The sequence below is a fragment of the Patiria miniata genome, unplaced genomic scaffold (genome assembly GCF_015706575.1).
Source record: "Patiria miniata isolate m_02_andy unplaced genomic scaffold, ASM1570657v1 HiC_scaffold_24, whole genome shotgun sequence".
Classification (NCBI taxonomy): domain Eukaryota; kingdom Metazoa; phylum Echinodermata; class Asteroidea; order Valvatida; family Asterinidae; genus Patiria; species Patiria miniata.
The window spans coordinates 98,492-118,217 of NW_024037063.1; positions in this window are offsets into that span (position 1 = coordinate 98,492).

Genomic DNA, 19,726 nt, shown 5'->3' on the forward strand with positions numbered 1-19,726 from the left:
CATAAGCAAGAATATTATGCCCGAGTTTGTTTCTGTGCGTAAATTGCCATAGAGTAGGCTGTCAGCGGGCTTCGCTCCGTGGTGTGTTTACATGCTATATCTCGTTTTGGCGGTATCTTGTTATGAAAAATTTCTGATTTTTTTGACATGTATCGAGAGCTAGTTAGTCTGGCAACAACGTCCAACAAGTTTGAAGTCCGTAGACCCAATACTCGTGGAGAAAATGTGACATAAGCAAGAATATTTTGCCCGAGTTTGTTTCTGTGCGTAAATTGCCATAGAGTAGGCTGTCAGCGGGCTTCGCTCCGTGGTGTGTTTATATGCTATATCTCAAATCGGCGGTATCTTGTTATGAAAAATTTCTGATTTTTTTGACATGTATCGAGAGCTAGTTAGTCTGGCAACAACGTCCAACAAGTTTGAAGTCCGTAGACCCAATACTCGTGGAGAAAATGTGACATAAGCAAGAATATTGCCCGAGTTTGTTTCTGTGCGTAAATTGCCATAGAGTAGGCTGTCAGCGGGCTTCGCTCCGTGGTGTGTTTACATGCTATATCTCGTTTTGGCGGTATCTTGTTATGAAAAATTTCTGATTTTTTTGACATGTATCGAGAGCTAGTTAGTCTGGCAACAACGTCCAACAAGTTTGAAGTCCGTAGACCCAATACTCGTGGAGAAAATGTGACATAAGCAAGAATATTATGCCCGAGTTTGTTTCTGTGCGTAAATTGCCATAGAGTAGGCTGTCAGCGGGCTTCGCTCCGTGGTGTGTTTATATGCTATATCTCAAATCGGCGGTATCTTGTTATGAAAAATTCTGATTTTTTTGACATGTATCGAGAGCTAGTTAGTCTGGCAACAACGTCCAACAAGTTTGAAGTCCGTAGACCCAATACTCGTGGAGAAAATGTGACATAAGCAAGAATATTATGCCCGAGTTTGTTTCTGTGCGTAAATTGCCATAGAGTAGGCTGTCAGCGGGCTTCGCTCCGTGGTGTGTTTATATGCTATATCTCAAATCGGCGGTATCTTGTTATGAAAAATTCTGATTTTTTTGACATGTATCGAGAGCTAGTTAGTCTGGCAACAACGTCCAACAAGTTTGAAGTCCGTAGACCCAATACTCGTGGAGAAAATGTGACATAAGCAAGAATATTATGCCCGAGTTTGTTTCTGTGCGTAAATTGCCATAGAGTAGGCTGTCAGCGGGCTTCGCTCCGTGGTGTGTTTACATGCTATATCTCGTTTTGGCGGTATCTTGTTATGAAAAATTTCTGATTTTTTTGACATGTATCGAGAGCTAGTTAGTCTGGCAACAACGTCCAACAAGTTTGAAGTCCGTAGACCCAATACTCGTGGAGAAAATGTGACATAAGCAAGAATATTTTGCCCGAGTTTGTTTCTGTGCGTAAATTGCCATAGAGTAGGCTGTCAGCGGGCTTCGCTCCGTGGTGTGTTTATATGCTATATCTCAAATCGGCGGTATCTTGTTATGAAAAAATTCTGATTTTTTTGACATGTATCGAGAGCTAGTTAGTCTGGCAACAACGTCCAACAAGTTTGAAGTCCGTAGACCCAATACTCGTGGAGAAAATGTGACATAAGCAAGAATATTATGCCCGAGTTTGTTTCTGTGCGTAAATTGCCATAGAGTAGGCTGTCAGCGGGCTTCGCTCCGTGGTGTGTTTATATGCTATATCTCAAATTGGCGGTATCTTGTGAAAAATTTCTGATTTTTTTGACATGTATCGAGAGCTAGTTAGTCTGGCAACAACGTCCAACAAGTTTGAAGTCCGTAGACCCAATACTCGTGGAGAAAATGTGACATAAGCAAGAATATTATGCCCGAGTTTGTTTCTGTGCGTAAATTGCCATAGAGTAGGCTGTCAGCGGGCTTCGCTCCGTGGTGTGTTTACATGCTATATCTCGTTTTGGCGGTATCTTGTTATGAAAAATTCTGATTTTTTTGACATGTATCGAGAGCTAGTTAGTCTGGCAACAACGTCCAACAAGTTTGAAGTCCGTAGACCCAATACTCGTGGAGAAAATGTGACATAAGCAAGAATATTTTGCCCGAGTTTGTTTCTGTGCGTAAATTGCCATAGAGTAGGCTGTCAGCGGGCTTCGCTCCGTGGTGTGTTTATATGCTATATCTCAAATCGGCGGTATCTTGTTATGAAAAATTTCTGATTTTTTTGACATGTATCGAGAGCTAGTTAGTCTGGCAACAACGTCCAACAAGTTTGAAGTCCGTAGACCCAATACTCGTGGAGAAAATGTGACATAAGCAAGAATATTTTGCCCGAGTTTGTTTCTGTGCGTAAATTGCCATAGAGTAGGCTGTCAGCGGGCTTCGCTCCGTGGTGTGTTTACATGCTATATCTCGTTTTGGCGGTATCTTGTTATGAAAAATTCTGATTTTTTTGACATGTATCGAGAGCTAGTTAGTCTGGCAACAACGTCCAACAAGTTTGAAGTCCGTAGACCCAATACTCGTGGAGAAAATGTGACATAAGCAAGAATATTATGCCCGAGTTTGTTTCTGTGCGTAAATTGCCATAGAGTAGGCTGTCAGCGGGCTTCGCTCCGTGGTGTGTTTACATGCTATATCTCGTTTTGGCGGTATCTTGTTATGAAAAATTTCTGATTTTTTTGACATGTATCGAGAGCTAGTTAGTCTGGCAACAACGTCCAACAAGTTTGAAGTCCGTAGACCCAATACTCGTGGAGAAAATGTGACATAAGCAAGAATATTATGCCCGAGTTTGTTTCTGTGCGTAAATTGCCATAGAGTAGGCTGTCAGCGGGCTTCGCTCCGTGGTGTGTTTATATGCTATATCTCAAATCGGCGGTATCTTGTTATGAAAAATTTCTGATTTTTTTGACATGTATCGAGAGCTAGTTAGTCTGGCAACAACGTCCAACAAGTTTGAAGTCCGTAGACCCAATACTCGTGGAGAAAATGTGACATAAGCAAGAATATTATGCCCGAGTTTGTTTCTGTGCGTAAATTGCCATAGAGTAGGCTGTCAGCGGGCTTCGCTCCGTGGTGTGTTTATATGCTATATCTCAAATCGGCGGTATCTTATGAAAAATTTCTGATTTTTTTGACATGTATCGAGAGCTAGTTAGTCTGGCAACAACGTCCAACAAGTTTGAAGTCCGTAGACCCAATACTCGTGGAGAAAATGTGACATAAGCAAGAATATTTTGCCCGAGTTTGTTTCTGTGCGTAAATTGCCATAGAGTAGGCTGTCAGCGGGCTTCGCTCCGTGGTGTGTTTACATGCTATATCTCGTTTTGGCGGTATCTTGTTATGAAAAATTTCTGATTTTTTTGACATGTATCGAGAGCTAGTTAGTCTGGCAACAACGTCCAACAAGTTTGAAGTCCGTAGACCCAATACTCGTGGAGAAAATGTGACATAAGCAAGAATATTTTGCCCGAGTTTGTTTCTGTGCGTAAATTGCCATAGAGTAGGCTGTCAGCGGGCTTCGCTCCGTGGTGTGTTTATATGCTATATCTCAAATCGGCGGTATCTTGTTATGAAAAATTTCTGATTTTTTTGACATGTATCGAGAGCTAGTTAGTCTGGCAACAACGTCCAACAAGTTTGAAGTCCGTAGACCCAATACTCGTGGAGAAAATGTGACATAAGCAAGAATATTTTGCCCGAGTTTGTTTCTGTGCGTAAATTGCCATAGAGTAGGCTGTCAGCGGGCTTCGCTCCGTGGTGTGTTTACATGCTATATCTCGTTTTGGCGGTATCTTGTTATGAAAAATTCTGATTTTTTTGACATGTATCGAGAGCTAGTTAGTCTGGCAACAACGTCCAACAAGTTTGAAGTCCGTAGACCCAATACTCGTGGAGAAAATGTGACATAAGCAAGAATATTATGCCCGAGTTTGTTTCTGTGCGTAAATTGCCATAGAGTAGGCTGTCAGCGGCTTCGCTCCGTGGTGTGTTTACATGCTATATCTCGTTTTGGCGGTATCTTGTTATGAAAAATTTCTGATTTTTTTGACATGTATCGAGAGCTAGTTAGTCTGGCAACAACGTCCAACAAGTTTGAAGTCCGTAGACCCAATACTCGTGGAGAAAATGTGACATAAGCAAGAATATTATGCCCGAGTTTGTTTCTGTGCGTAAATTGCCATAGAGTAGGCTGTCAGCGGGCTTCGCTCCGTGGTGTGTTTATATGCTATATCTCAAATCGGCGGTATCTTGTTATGAAAAATTTCTGATTTTTTTGACATGTATCGAGAGCTAGTTAGTCTGGCAACAACGTCCAACAAGTTTGAAGTCCGTAGACCCAATACTCGTGGAGAAAATGTGACATAAGCAAGAATATTATGCCCGAGTTTGTTTCTGTGCGTAAATTGCCATAGAGTAGGCTGTCAGCGGGCTTCGCTCCGTGGTGTGTTTACATGCTATATCTCGTATCGGCGGTATCTTGTTATGAAAAAATTCTGATTTTTTTGACATGTATCGAGAGCTAGTTAGTCTGGCAACAACGTCCAACAAGTTTGAAGTCCGTAGACCCAATACTCGTGGAGAAAATGTGACATAAGCAAGAATATTTTGCCCGAGTTTGTTTCTGTGCGTAAATTGCCATAGAGTAGGCTGTCAGCGGGCTTCGCTCCGTGGTGTGTTTATATGCTATATCTCAAATCGGCGGTATCTTGTTATGAAAAATTTCTGATTTTTTTGACATGTATCGAGAGCTAGTTAGTCTGGCAACAACGTCCAACAAGTTTGAAGTCCGTAGACCCAATACTCGTGGAGAAAATGTGACATAAGCAAGAATATTATGCCCGAGTTTGTTTCTGTGCGTAAATTGCCATAGAGTAGGCTGTCAGCGGGCTTCGCTCCGTGGTGTGTTTATATGCTATATCTCAAATCGGCGGTATCTTGTTATGAAAAATTTCTGATTTTTTTGACATGTATCGAGAGCTAGTTAGTCTGGCAACAACGTCCAACAAGTTTGAAGTCCGTAGACCCAATACTCGTGGAGAAAATGTGACATAAGCAAGAATATTATGCCCGAGTTTGTTTCTGTGCGTAAATTGCCATAGAGTAGGCTGTCAGCGGGCTTCGCTCCGTGGTGTGTTTACATGCTATATCTCGTTTTGGCGGTATCTTGTTATGAAAAATTTCTGATTTTTTTGACATGTATCGAGAGCTAGTTAGTCTGGCAACAACGTCCAACAAGTTTGAAGTCCGTAGACCCAATACTCGTGGAGAAAATGTGACATAAGCAAGAATATTATGCCCGAGTTTGTTTCTGTGCGTAAATTGCCATAGAGTAGGCTGTCAGCGGGCTTCGCTCCGTGGTGTGTTTACATGCTATATCTCGTTTTGGCGGTATCTTGTTATGAAAAATTTCTGATTTTTTTGACATGTATCGAGAGCTAGTTAGTCTGGCAACAACGTCCAACAAGTTTGAAGTCCGTAGACCCAATACTCGTGGAGAAAATGTGACATAAGCAAGAATATTTTGCCCGAGTTTGTTTCTGTGCGTAAATTGCCATAGAGTAGGCTGTCAGCGGGCTTCGCTCCGTGGTGTGTTTATATGCTATATCTCGTTTTGGCGGTATCTTGTTATGAAAAATTCTGATTTTTTTGACATGTATCGAGAGCTAGTTAGTCTGGCAACAACGTCCAACAAGTTTGAAGTCCGTAGACCCAATACTCGTGGAGAAAATGTGACATAAGCAAGAATATTATGCCCGAGTTTGTTTCTGTGCGTAAATTGCCATAGAGTAGGCTGTCAGCGGGCTTCGCTCCGTGGTGTGTTTACATGCTATATCTCGTTTTGGCGGTATCTTGTTATGAAAAATTTCTGATTTTTTTGACATGTATCGAGAGCTAGTTAGTCTGGCAACAACGTCCAACAAGTTTGAAGTCCGTAGACCCAATACTCGTGGAGAAAATGTGACATAAGCAAGAATATTTTGCCCGAGTTTGTTTCTGTGCGTAAATTGCCATAGAGTAGGCTGTCAGCGGGCTTCGCTCCGTGGTGTGTTTATATGCTATATCTCAAATCGGCGGTATCTTGTTATGAAAAATTTCTGATTTTTTTGACATGTATCGAGAGCTAGTTAGTCTGGCAACAACGTCCAACAAGTTTGAAGTCCGTAGACCCAATACTCGTGGAGAAAATGTGACATAAGCAAGAATATTATGCCCGAGTTTGTTTCTGTGCGTAAATTGCCATAGAGTAGGCTGTCAGCGGGCTTCGCTCCGTGGTGTGTTTACATGCTATATCTCGTTTTGGCGGTATCTTGTTATAAAAAATTCTGATTTTTTTGACATGTATCGAGAGCTAGTTAGTCTGGCAACAACGTCCAACAAGTTTGAAGTCCGTAGACCCAATACTCGTGGAGAAAATGTGACATAAGCAAGAATATTATGCCCGAGTTTGTTTCTGTGCGTAAATTGCCATAGAGTAGGCTGTCAGCGGGCTTCGCTCCGTGGTGTGTTTACATGCTATATCTCGTTTTGGCGGTATCTTGTTATGAAAAATTTCTGATTTTTTTGACATGTATCGAGAGCTAGTTAGTCTGGCAACAACGTCCAACAAGTTTGAAGTCCGTAGACCCAATACTCGTGGAGAAAATGTGACATAAGCAAGAATATTTTGCCCGAGTTTGTTTCTGTGCGTAAATTGCCATAGAGTAGGCTGTCAGCGGGCTTCGCTCCGTGGTGTGTTTATATGCTATATCTCAATCGGCGGTATCTTGTTATGAAAAATTTCTGATTTTTTTGACATGTATCGAGAGCTAGTTAGTCTGGCAACAACGTCCAACAAGTTTGAAGTCCGTAGACCCAATACTCGTGGAGAAAATGTGACATAAGCAAGAATATTTTGCCCGAGTTTGTTTCTGTGCGTAAATTGCCATAGAGTAGGCTGTCAGCGGGCTTCGCTCCGTGGTGTGTTTATATGCTATATCTCAAATCGGCGGTATCTTGTTATGAAAAATTTCTGATTTTTTTGACATGTATCGAGAGCTAGTTAGTCTGGCAACAACGTCCAACAAGTTTGAAGTCCGTAGACCCAATACTCGTGGAGAAAATGTGACATAAGCAAGAATATTATGCCCGAGTTTGTTTCTGTGCGTAAATTGCCATAGAGTAGGCTGTCAGCGGGCTTCGCTCCGTGGTGTGTTTATATGCTATATCTCAAATCGGCGGTATCTTGTTATGAAAAATTTCTGATTTTTTTGACATGTATCGAGAGCTAGTTAGTCTGGCAACAACGTCCAACAAGTTTGAAGTCCGTAGACCCAATACTCGTGGAGAAAATGTGACATAAGCAAGAATATTATGCCCGAGTTTGTTTCTGTGCGTAAATTGCCATAGAGTAGGCTGTCAGCGGGCTTCGCTCCGTGGTGTGTTTACATGCTATATCTCGTTTTGGCGGTATCTTGTTATGAAAAAATTCTGATTTTTTTGACATGTATCGAGAGCTAGTTAGTCTGGCAACAACGTCCAACAAGTTTGAAGTCCGTAGACCCAATACTCGTGGAGAAAATGTGACATAAGCAAGAATATTATGCCCGAGTTTGTTTCTGTGCGTAAATTGCCATAGAGTAGGCTGTCAGCGGGCTTCGCTCCGTGGTGTGTTTACATGCTATATCTCGTTTTGGCGGTATCTTGTTATGAAAAATTTCTGATTTTTTTGACATGTATCGAGAGCTAGTTAGTCTGGCAACAACGTCCAACAAGTTTGAAGTCCGTAGACCCAATACTCGTGGAGAAAATGTGACATAAGCAAGAATATTATGCCCGAGTTTGTTTCTGTGCGTAAATTGCCATAGAGTAGGCTGTCAGCGGGCTTCGCTCCGTGGTGTGTTTACATGCTATATCTCGTTTTGGCGGTATCTTGTTATGAAAAATTTCTGATTTTTTTGACATGTATCGAGAGCTAGTTAGTCTGGCAACAACGTCCAACAAGTTTGAAGTCCGTAGACCCAATACTCGTGGAGAAAATGTGACATAAGCAAGAATATTTTGCCCGAGTTTGTTTCTGTGCGTAAATTGCCATAGAGTAGGCTGTCAGCGGGCTTCGCTCCGTGGTGTGTTTATATGCTATATCTCAAATCGGCGGTATCTTGTTATGAAAAATTTCTGATTTTTTTGACATGTATCGAGAGCTAGTTAGTCTGGCAACAACGTCCAACAAGTTTGAAGTCCGTAGACCCAATACTCGTGGAGAAAATGTGACATAAGCAAGAATATTTTGCCCGAGTTTGTTTCTGTGCGTAAATTGCCATAGAGTAGGCTGTCAGCGGGCTTCGCTCCGTGGTGTGTTTACATGCTATATCTCGTATCGGCGGTATCTTGTTATGAAAAATTCTGATTTTTTTGACATGTATCGAGAGCTAGTTAGTCTGGCAACAACGTCCAACAAGTTTGAAGTCCGTAGACCCAATACTCGTGGAGAAAATGTGACATAAGCAAGAATATTTTGCCCGAGTTTGTTTCTGTGCGTAAATTGCCATAGAGTAGGCTGTCAGCGGGCTTCGCTCCGTGGTGTGTTTATATGCTATATCTCAAATCGGCGGTATCTTGTTATGAAAAATTCTGATTTTTTTGACATGTATCGAGAGCTAGTTAGTCTGGCAACAACGTCCAACAAGTTTGAAGTCCGTAGACCCAATACTCGTGGAGAAAATGTGACATAAGCAAGAATATTATGCCCGAGTTTGTTTCTGTGCGTAAATTGCCATAGAGTAGGCTGTCAGCGGGCTTCGCTCCGTGGTGTGTTTATATGCTATATCTCAAATCGGCGGTATCTTGTTATGAAAAATTTCTGATTTTTTTGACATGTATCGAGAGCTAGTTAGTCTGGCAACAACGTCCAACAAGTTTGAAGTCCGTAGACCCAATACTCGTGGAGAAAATGTGACATAAGCAAGAATATTTGCCCGAGTTTGTTTCTGTGCGTAAATTGCCATAGAGTAGGCTGTCAGCGGGCTTCGCTCCGTGGTGTGTTTACATGCTATATCTCGTTTTGGCGGTATCTTGTTATGAAAAATTTCTGATTTTTTTGACATGTATCGAGAGCTAGTTAGTCTGGCAACAACGTCCAACAAGTTTGAAGTCCGTAGACCCAATACTCGTGGAGAAAATGTGACATAAGCAAGAATATTATGCCCGAGTTTGTTTCTGTGCGTAAATTGCCATAGAGTAGGCTGTCAGCGGGCTTCGCTCCGTGGTGTGTTTATATGCTATATCTCAAATCGGCGGTATCTTGTTATGAAAAATTTCTGATTTTTTTGACATGTATCGAGAGCTAGTTAGTCTGGCAACAACGTCCAACAAGTTTGAAGTCCGTAGACCCAATACTCGTGGAGAAAATGTGACATAAGCAAGAATATTTTGCCCGAGTTTGTTTCTGTGCGTAAATTGCCATAGAGTAGGCTGTCAGCGGGCTTCGCTCCGTGGTGTGTTTATATGCTATATCTCAAATCGGCGGTATCTTGTTATGAAAAAATTCTGATTTTTTTGACATGTATCGAGAGCTAGTTAGTCTGGCAACAACGTCCAACAAGTTTGAAGTCCGTAGACCCAATACTCGTGGAGAAAATGTGACATAAGCAAGAATATTATGCCCGAGTTTGTTTCTGTGCGTAAATTGCCATAGAGTAGGCTGTCAGCGGGCTTCGCTCCGTGGTGTGTTTACATGCTATATCTCGTTTTGGCGGTATCTTGTTATGAAAAATTTCTGATTTTTTTGACATGTATCGAGAGCTAGTTAGTCTGGCAACAACGTCCAACAAGTTTGAAGTCCGTAGACCCAATACTCGTGGAGAAAATGTGACATAAGCAAGAATATTTTGCCCGAGTTTGTTTCTGTGCGTAAATTGCCATAGAGTAGGCTGTCAGCGGGCTTCGCTCCGTGGTGTGTTTATATGCTATATCTCAAATCGGCGGTATCTTGTTATGAAAAAATTCTGATTTTTTTGACATGTATCGAGAGCTAGTTAGTCTGGCAACAACGTCCAACAAGTTTGAAGTCCGTAGACCCAATACTCGTGGAGAAAATGTGACATAAGCAAGAATATTATGCCCGAGTTTGTTTCTGTGCGTAAATTGCCATAGAGTAGGCTGTCAGCGGGCTTCGCTCCGTGGTGTGTTTATATGCTATATCTCGTTCGGCGGTATCTTGTTATGAAAAATTTCTGATTTTTTTGACATGTATCGAGAGCTAGTTAGTCTGGCAACAACGTCCAACAAGTTTGAAGTCCGTAGACCCAATACTCGTGGAGAAAATGTGACATAAGCAAGAATATTATGCCCGAGTTTGTTTCTGTGCGTAAATTGCCATAGAGTAGGCTGTCAGCGGGCTTCGCTCCGTGGTGTGTTTACATGCTATATCTCGTTTTGGCGGTATCTTGTTATGAAAAATTTCTGATTTTTTTGACATGTATCGAGAGCTAGTTAGTCTGGCAACAACGTCCAACAAGTTTGAAGTCCGTAGACCCAATACTCGTGGAGAAAATGTGACATAAGCAAGAATATTATGCCCGAGTTTGTTTCTGTGCGTAAATTGCCATAGAGTAGGCTGTCAGCGGGCTTCGCTCCGTGGTGTGTTTATATGCTATATCTCAAATCGGCGGTATCTTGTTATGAAAAATTTCTGATTTTTTTGACATGTATCGAGAGCTAGTTAGTCTGGCAACAACGTCCAACAAGTTTGAAGTCCGTAGACCCAATACTCGTGGAGAAAATGTGACATAAGCAAGAATATTTTGCCCGAGTTTGTTTCTGTGCGTAAATTGCCATAGAGTAGGCTGTCAGCGGGCTTCGCTCCGTGGTGTGTTTACATGCTATATCTCGTTTTGGCGGTATCTTGTTATGAAAAAATTCTGATTTTTTTGACATGTATCGAGAGCTAGTTAGTCTGGCAACAACGTCCAACAAGTTTGAAGTCCGTAGACCCAATACTCGTGGAGAAAATGTGACATAAGCAAGAATATTATGCCCGAGTTTGTTTCTGTGCGTAAATTGCCATAGAGTAGGCTGTCAGCGGGCTTCGCTCCGTGGTGTGTTTATATGCTATATCTCAAATCGGCGGTATCTTGTTATGAAAAATTTCTGATTTTTTTGACATGTATCGAGAGCTAGTTAGTCTGGCAACAACGTCCAACAAGTTTGAAGTCCGTAGACCCAATACTCGTGGAGAAAATGTGACATAAGCAAGAATATTATGCCCGAGTTTGTTTCTGTGCGTAAATTGCCATAGAGTAGGCTGTCAGCGGGCTTCGCTCCGTGGTGTGTTTATATGCTATATCTCAAATCGGCGGTATCTTGTTATGAAAAATTCTGATTTTTTTGACATGTATCGAGAGCTAGTTAGTCTGGCAACAACGTCCAACAAGTTTGAAGTCCGTAGACCCAATACTCGTGGAGAAAATGTGACATAAGCAAGAATATTATGCCCGAGTTTGTTTCTGTGCGTAAATTGCCATAGAGTAGGCTGTCAGCGGGCTTCGCTCCGTGGTGTGTTTACATGCTATATCTCGTTTTGGCGGTATCTTGTTATGAAAAATTTCTGATTTTTTTGACATGTATCGAGAGCTAGTTAGTCTGGCAACAACGTCCAACAAGTTTGAAGTCCGTAGACCCAATACTCGTGGAGAAAATGTGACATAAGCAAGAATATTATGCCCGAGTTTGTTTCTGTGCGTAAATTGCCATAGAGTAGGCTGTCAGCGGGCTTCGCTCCGTGGTGTGTTTATATGCTATATCTCGTTTCGGCGGTATCTTGTTATGAAAAATTTCTGATTTTTTTGACATGTATCGAGAGCTAGTTAGTCTGGCAACAACGTCCAACAAGTTTGAAGTCCGTAGACCCAATACTCGTGGAGAAAATGTGACATAAGCAAGAATATTATGCCCGAGTTTGTTTCTGTGCGTAAATTGCCATAGAGTAGGCTGTCAGCGGGCTTCGCTCCGTGGTGTGTTTATATGCTATATCTCAAATCGGCGGTATCTTGTTATGAAAAATTTCTGATTTTTTTGACATGTATCGAGAGCTAGTTAGTCTGGCAACAACGTCCAACAAGTTTGAAGTCCGTAGACCCAATACTCGTGGAGAAAATGTGACATAAGCAAGAATATTATGCCCGAGTTTGTTTCTGTGCGTAAATTGCCATAGAGTAGGCTGTCAGCGGGCTTCGCTCCGTGGTGTGTTTACATGCTATATCTCGTTTTGGCGGTATCTTGTTATGAAAAATTCTGATTTTTTTGACATGTATCGAGAGCTAGTTAGTCTGGCAACAACGTCCAACAAGTTTGAAGTCCGTAGACCCAATACTCGTGGAGAAAATGTGACATAAGCAAGAATATTATGCCCGAGTTTGTTTCTGTGCGTAAATTGCCATAGAGTAGGCTGTCAGCGGGCTTCGCTCCGTGGTGTGTTTACATGCTATATCTCGTTTTGGCGGTATCTTGTTATGAAAAATTTCTGATTTTTTTGACATGTATCGAGAGCTAGTTAGTCTGGCAACAACGTCCAACAAGTTTGAAGTCCGTAGACCCAATACTCGTGGAGAAAATGTGACATAAGCAAGAATATTATGCCCGAGTTTGTTTCTGTGCGTAAATTGCCATAGAGTAGGCTGTCAGCGGGCTTCGCTCCGTGGTGTGTTTATATGCTATATCTCAAATCGGCGGTATCTTGTTATGAAAAATTTCTGATTTTTTTGACATGTATCGAGAGCTAGTTAGTCTGGCAACAACGTCCAACAAGTTTGAAGTCCGTAGACCCAATACTCGTGGAGAAAATGTGACATAAGCAAGAATATTATGCCCGAGTTTGTTTCTGTGCGTAAATTGCCATAGAGTAGGCTGTCAGCGGGCTTCGCTCCGTGGTGTGTTTATATGCTATATCTCGTATCGGCGGTATCTTGTTATGAAAAATTTCTGATTTTTTTGACATGTATCGAGAGCTAGTTAGTCTGGCAACAACGTCCAACAAGTTTGAAGTCCGTAGACCCAATACTCGTGGAGAAAATGTGACATAAGCAAGAATATTATGCCCGAGTTTGTTTCTGTGCGTAAATTGCCATAGAGTAGGCTGTCAGCGGGCTTCGCTCCGTGGTGTGTTTATATGCTATATCTCAAATCGGCGGTATCTTGTTATGAAAAATTTCTGATTTTTTTGACATGTATCGAGAGCTAGTTAGTCTGGCAACAACGTCCAACAAGTTTGAAGTCCGTAGACCCAATACTCGTGGAGAAAATGTGACATAAGCAAGAATATTATGCCCGAGTTTGTTTCTGTGCGTAAATTGCCATAGAGTAGGCTGTCAGCGGGCTTCGCTCCGTGGTGTGTTTACATGCTATATCTCGTTTTGGCGGTATCTTGTTATGAAAAATTTCTGATTTTTTTGACATGTATCGAGAGCTAGTTAGTCTGGCAACAACGTCCAACAAGTTTGAAGTCCGTAGACCCAATACTCGTGGAGAAAATGTGACATAAGCAAGAATATTTTGCCCGAGTTTGTTTCTGTGCGTAAATTGCCATAGAGTAGGCTGTCAGCGGGCTTCGCTCCGTGGTGTGTTTATATGCTATATCTCGTTTCGGCGGTATCTTGTTATGAAAAATTTCTGATTTTTTTGACATGTATCGAGAGCTAGTTAGTCTGGCAACAACGTCCAACAAGTTTGAAGTCCGTAGACCCAATACTCGTGGAGAAAATGTGACATAAGCAAGAATATTTTGCCCGAGTTTGTTTCTGTGCGTAAATTGCCATAGAGTAGGCTGTCAGCGGGCTTCGCTCCGTGGTGTGTTTATATGCTATATCTCGTTCGGCGGTATCTTGTTATGAAAAAATTCTGATTTTTTTGACATGTATCGAGAGCTAGTTAGTCTGGCAACAACGTCCAACAAGTTTGAAGTCCGTAGACCCAATACTCGTGGAGAAAATGTGACATAAGCAAGAATATTATGCCCGAGTTTGTTTCTGTGCGTAAATTGCCATAGAGTAGGCTGTCAGCGGGCTTCGCTCCGTGGTGTGTTTATATGCTATATCTCGTTTTGGCGGTATCTTGTTATGAAAAATTTCTGATTTTTTTGACATGTATCGAGAGCTAGTTAGTCTGGCAACAACGTCCAACAAGTTTGAAGTCCGTAGACCCAATACTCGTGGAGAAAATGTGACATAAGCAAGAATATTTTGCCCGAGTTTGTTTCTGTGCGTAAATTGCCATAGAGTAGGCTGTCAGCGGGCTTCGCTCCGTGGTGTGTTTATATGCTATATCTCGTATCGGCGGTATCTTGTTATGAAAAAATTCTGATTTTTTTGACATGTATCGAGAGCTAGTTAGTCTGGCAACAACGTCCAACAAGTTTGAAGTCCGTAGACCCAATACTCGTGGAGAAAATGTGACATAAGCAAGAATATTATGCCCGAGTTTGTTTCTGTGCGTAAATTGCCATAGAGTAGGCTGTCAGCGGGCTTCGCTCCGTGGTGTGTTTATATGCTATATCTCAAATCGGCGGTATCTTGTTATGAAAAATTTCTGATTTTTTTGACATGTATCGAGAGCTAGTTAGTCTGGCAACAACGTCCAACAAGTTTGAAGTCCGTAGACCCAATACTCGTGGAGAAAATGTGACATAAGCAAGAATATTTTGCCCGAGTTTGTTTCTGTGCGTAAATTGCCATAGAGTAGGCTGTCAGCGGGCTTCGCTCCGTGGTGTGTTTACATGCTATATCTCGTTTTGGCGGTATCTTGTTATGAAAAAATTCTGATTTTTTTGACATGTATCGAGAGCTAGTTAGTCTGGCAACAACGTCCAACAAGTTTGAAGTCCGTAGACCCAATACTCGTGGAGAAAATGTGACATAAGCAAGAATATTATGCCCGAGTTTGTTTCTGTGCGTAAATTGCCATAGAGTAGGCTGTCAGCGGGCTTCGCTCCGTGGTGTGTTTACATGCTATATCTCGTTTTGGCGGTATCTTGTTATGAAAAATTTCTGATTTTTTTGACATGTATCGAGAGCTAGTTAGTCTGGCAACAACGTCCAACAAGTTTGAAGTCCGTAGACCCAATACTCGTGGAGAAAATGTGACATAAGCAAGAATATTATGCCCGAGTTTGTTTCTGTGCGTAAATTGCCATAGAGTAGGCTGTCAGCGGGCTTCGCTCCGTGGTGTGTTTATATGCTATATCTCAAATCGGCGGTATCTTGTTATGAAAAATTCTGATTTTTTTGACATGTATCGAGAGCTAGTTAGTCTGGCAACAACGTCCAACAAGTTTGAAGTCCGTAGACCCAATACTCGTGGAGAAAATGTGACATAAGCAAGAATATTATGCCCGAGTTTGTTTCTGTGCGTAAATTGCCATAGAGTAGGCTGTCAGCGGGCTTCGCTCCGTGGTGTGTTTATATGCTATATCTCAAATCGGCGGTATCTTGTTATGAAAAATTTCTGATTTTTTTGACATGTATCGAGAGCTAGTTAGTCTGGCAACAACGTCCAACAAGTTTGAAGTCCGTAGACCCAATACTCGTGGAGAAAATGTGACATAAGCAAGAATATTATGCCCGAGTTTGTTTCTGTGCGTAAATTGCCATAGAGTAGGCTGTCAGCGGGCTTCGCTCCGTGGTGTGTTTACATGCTATATCTCGTTTTGGCGGTATCTTGTTATGAAAAATTTCTGATTTTTTTGACATGTATCGAGAGCTAGTTAGTCTGGCAACAACGTCCAACAAGTTTGAAGTCCGTAGACCCAATACTCGTGGAGAAAATGTGACATAAGCAAGAATATTTTGCCCGAGTTTGTTTCTGTGCGTAAATTGCCATAGAGTAGGCTGTCAGCGGGCTTCGCTCCGTGGTGTGTTTATATGCTATATCTCAAATCGGCGGTATCTTGTTATGAAAAATTTCTGATTTTTTTGACATGTATCGAGAGCTAGTTAGTCTGGCAACAACGTCCAACAAGTTTGAAGTCCGTAGACCCAATACTCGTGGAGAAAATGTGACATAAGCAAGAATATTATGCCCGAGTTTGTTTCTGTGCGTAAATTGCCATAGAGTAGGCTGTCAGCGGGCTTCGCTCCGTGGTGTGTTTACATGCTATATCTCGTTTTGGCGGTATCTTGTTATGAAAAATTTCTGATTTTTTTGACATGTATCGAGAGCTAGTTAGTCTGGCAACAACGTCCAACAAGTTTGAAGTCCGTAGACCCAATACTCGTGGAGAAAATGTGACATAAGCAAGAATATTATGCCCGAGTTTGTTTCTGTGCGTAAATTGCCATAGAGTAGGCTGTCAGCGGGCTTCGCTCCGTGGTGTGTTTACATGCTATATCTCGTTTTGGCGGTATCTTGTTATGAAAAATTTCTGATTTTTTTGACATGTATCGAGAGCTAGTTAGTCTGGCAACAACGTCCAACAAGTTTGAAGTCCGTAGACCCAATACTCGTGGAGAAAATGTGACATAAGCAAGAATATTATGCCCGAGTTTGTTTCTGTGCGTAAATTGCCATAGAGTAGGCTGTCAGCGGGCTTCGCTCCGTGGTGTGTTTACATGCTATATCTCGTTTTGGCGGTATCTTGTTATGAAAAATTTCTGATTTTTTTGACATGTATCGAGAGCTAGTTAGTCTGGCAACAACGTCCAACAAGTTTGAAGTCCGTAGACCCAATACTCGTGGAGAAAATGTGACATAAGCAAGAATATTATGCCCGAGTTTGTTTCTGTGCGTAAATTGCCATAGAGTAGGCTGTCAGCGGGCTTCGCTCCGTGGTGTGTTTATATGCTATATCTCAAATCGGCGGTATCTTGTTATGAAAAATTTCTGATTTTTTTGACATGTATCGAGAGCTAGTTAGTCTGGCAACAACGTCCAACAAGTTTGAAGTCCGTAGACCCAATACTCGTGGAGAAAATGTGACATAAGCAAGAATATTTTGCCCGAGTTTGTTTCTGTGCGTAAATTGCCATAGAGTAGGCTGTCAGCGGGCTTCGCTCCGTGGTGTGTTTATATGCTATATCTCAATCGGCGGTATCTTGTTATGAAAAATTTCTGATTTTTTTGACATGTATCGAGAGCTAGTTAGTCTGGCAACAACGTCCAACAAGTTTGAAGTCCGTAGACCCAATACTCGTGGAGAAAATGTGACATAAGCAAGAATATTATGCCCGAGTTTGTTTCTGTGCGTAAATTGCCATAGAGTAGGCTGTCAGCGGGCTTCGCTCCGTGGTGTGTTTACATGCTATATCTCGTTTCGGCGGTATCTTGTTATGAAAAATTTCTGATTTTTTTGACATGTATCGAGAGCTAGTTAGTCTGGCAACAACGTCCAACAAGTTTGAAGTCCGTAGACCCAATACTCGTGGAGAAAATGTGACATAAGCAAGAATATTATGCCCGAGTTTGTTTCTGTGCGTAAATTGCCATAGAGTAGGCTGTCAGCGGGCTTCGCTCCGTGGTGTGTTTATATGCTATATCTCGTATCGGCGGTATCTTGTTATGAAAAATTTCTGATTTTTTTGACATGTATCGAGAGCTAGTTAGTCTGGCAACAACGTCCAACAAGTTTGAAGTCCGTAGACCCAATACTCGTGGAGAAAATGTGACATAAGCAAGAATATTATGCCCGAGTTTGTTTCTGTGCGTAAATTGCCATAGAGTAGGCTGTCAGCGGGCTTCGCTCCGTGGTGTGTTTACATGCTATATCTCGTTTTGGCGGTATCTTGTTATGAAAAATTTCTGATTTTTTTGACATGTATCGAGAGCTAGTTAGTCTGGCAACAACGTCCAACAAGTTTGAAGTCCGTAGACCCAATACTCGTGGAGAAAATGTGACATAAGCAAGAATATTATGCCCGAGTTTGTTTCTGTGCGTAAATTGCCATAGAGTAGGCTGTCAGCGGGCTTCGCTCCGTGGTGTGTTTACATGCTATATCTCGTTTTGGCGGTATCTTGTTATGAAAAATTTCTGATTTTTTTGACATGTATCGAGAGCTAGTTAGTCTGGCAACAACGTCCAACAAGTTTGAAGTCCGTAGACCCAATACTCGTGGAGAAAATGTGACATAAGCAAGAATATTATGCCCGAGTTTGTTTCTGTGCGTAAATTGCCATAGAGTAGGCTGTCAGCGGGCTTCGCTCCGTGGTGTGTTTACATGCTATATCTCGTTTTGGCGGTATCTTGTTATGAAAAATTTCTGATTTTTTTGACATGTATCGAGAGCTAGTTAGTCTGGCAACAACGTCCAACAAGTTTGAAGTCCGTAGACCCAATACTCGTGGAGAAAATGTGACATAAGCAAGAATATTATGCCCGAGTTTGTTTCTGTGCGTAAATTGCCATAGAGTAGGCTGTCAGCGGGCTTCGCTCCGTGGTGTGTTTATATGCTATATCTCAAATCGGCGGTATCTTGTTATGAAAAATTTCTGATTTTTTTGACATGTATCGAGAGCTAGTTAGTCTGGCAACAACGTCCAACAAGTTTGAAGTCCGTAGACCCAATACTCGTGGAGAAAATGTGACATAAGCAAGAATATTATGCCCGAGTTTGTTTCTGTGCGTAAATTGCCATAGAGTAGGCTGTCAGCGGGCTTCGCTCCGTGGTGTGTTTATATGCTATATCTCAAATCGGCGGTATCTTGTTATGAAAAATTTCTGATTTTTTTGACATGTATCGAGAGCTAGTTAGTCTGGCAACAACGTCCAACAAGTTTGAAGTCCGTAGACCCAATACTCGTGGAGAAAATGTGACATAAGCAAGAATATTATGCCCGAGTTTGTTTCTGTGCGTAAATTGCCATAGAGTAGGCTGTCAGCGGGCTTCGCTCCGTGGTGTGTTTACATGCTATATCTCGTTTTGGCGGTATCTTGTTATGAAAAATTTCTGATTTTTTTGACATGTATCGAGAGCTAGTTAGTCTGGCAACAACGTCCAACAAGTTTGAAGTCCGTAGACCCAATACTCGTGGAGAAAATGTGACATAAGCAAGAATATTTTGCCCGAGTTTGTTTCTGTGCGTAAATTGCCATAGAGTAGGCTGTCAGCGGGCTTCGCTCCGTGGTGTGTTTATATGCTATATCTCAAATCGGCGGTATCTTGTTATGAAAAATTTCTGATTTTTTTGACATGTATCGAGAGCTAGTTAGTCTGGCAACAACGTCCAACAAGTTTGAAGTCCGTAGACCCAATACTCGTGGAGAAAATGTGACATAAGCAAGAATATTTTGCCCGAGTTTGTTTCTGTGCGTAAATTGCCATAGAGTAGGCTGTCAGCGGGCTTCGCTCCGTGGTGTGTTTACATGCTATATCTCGTTTTGGCGGTATCTTGTTATGAAAAATTCTGATTTTTTTGACATGTATCGAGAGCTAGTTAGTCTGGCAACAACGTCCAACAAGTTTGAAGTCCGTAGACCCAATACTCGTGGAGAAAATGTGACATAAGCAAGAATATTTGCCCGAGTTTGTTTCTGTGCGTAAATTGCCATAGAGTAGGCTGTCAGCGGGCTTCGCTCCGTGGTGTGTTTATATGCTATATCTCAAATCGGCGGTATCTTGTTATGAAAAATTTCTGATTTTTTTGACATGTATCGAGAGCTAGTTAGTCTGGCAACAACGTCCAACAAGTTTGAAGTCCGTAGACCCAATACTCGTGGAGAAAATGTGACATAAGCAAGAATATTATGCCCGAGTTTGTTTCTGTGCGTAAATTGCCATAGAGTAGGCT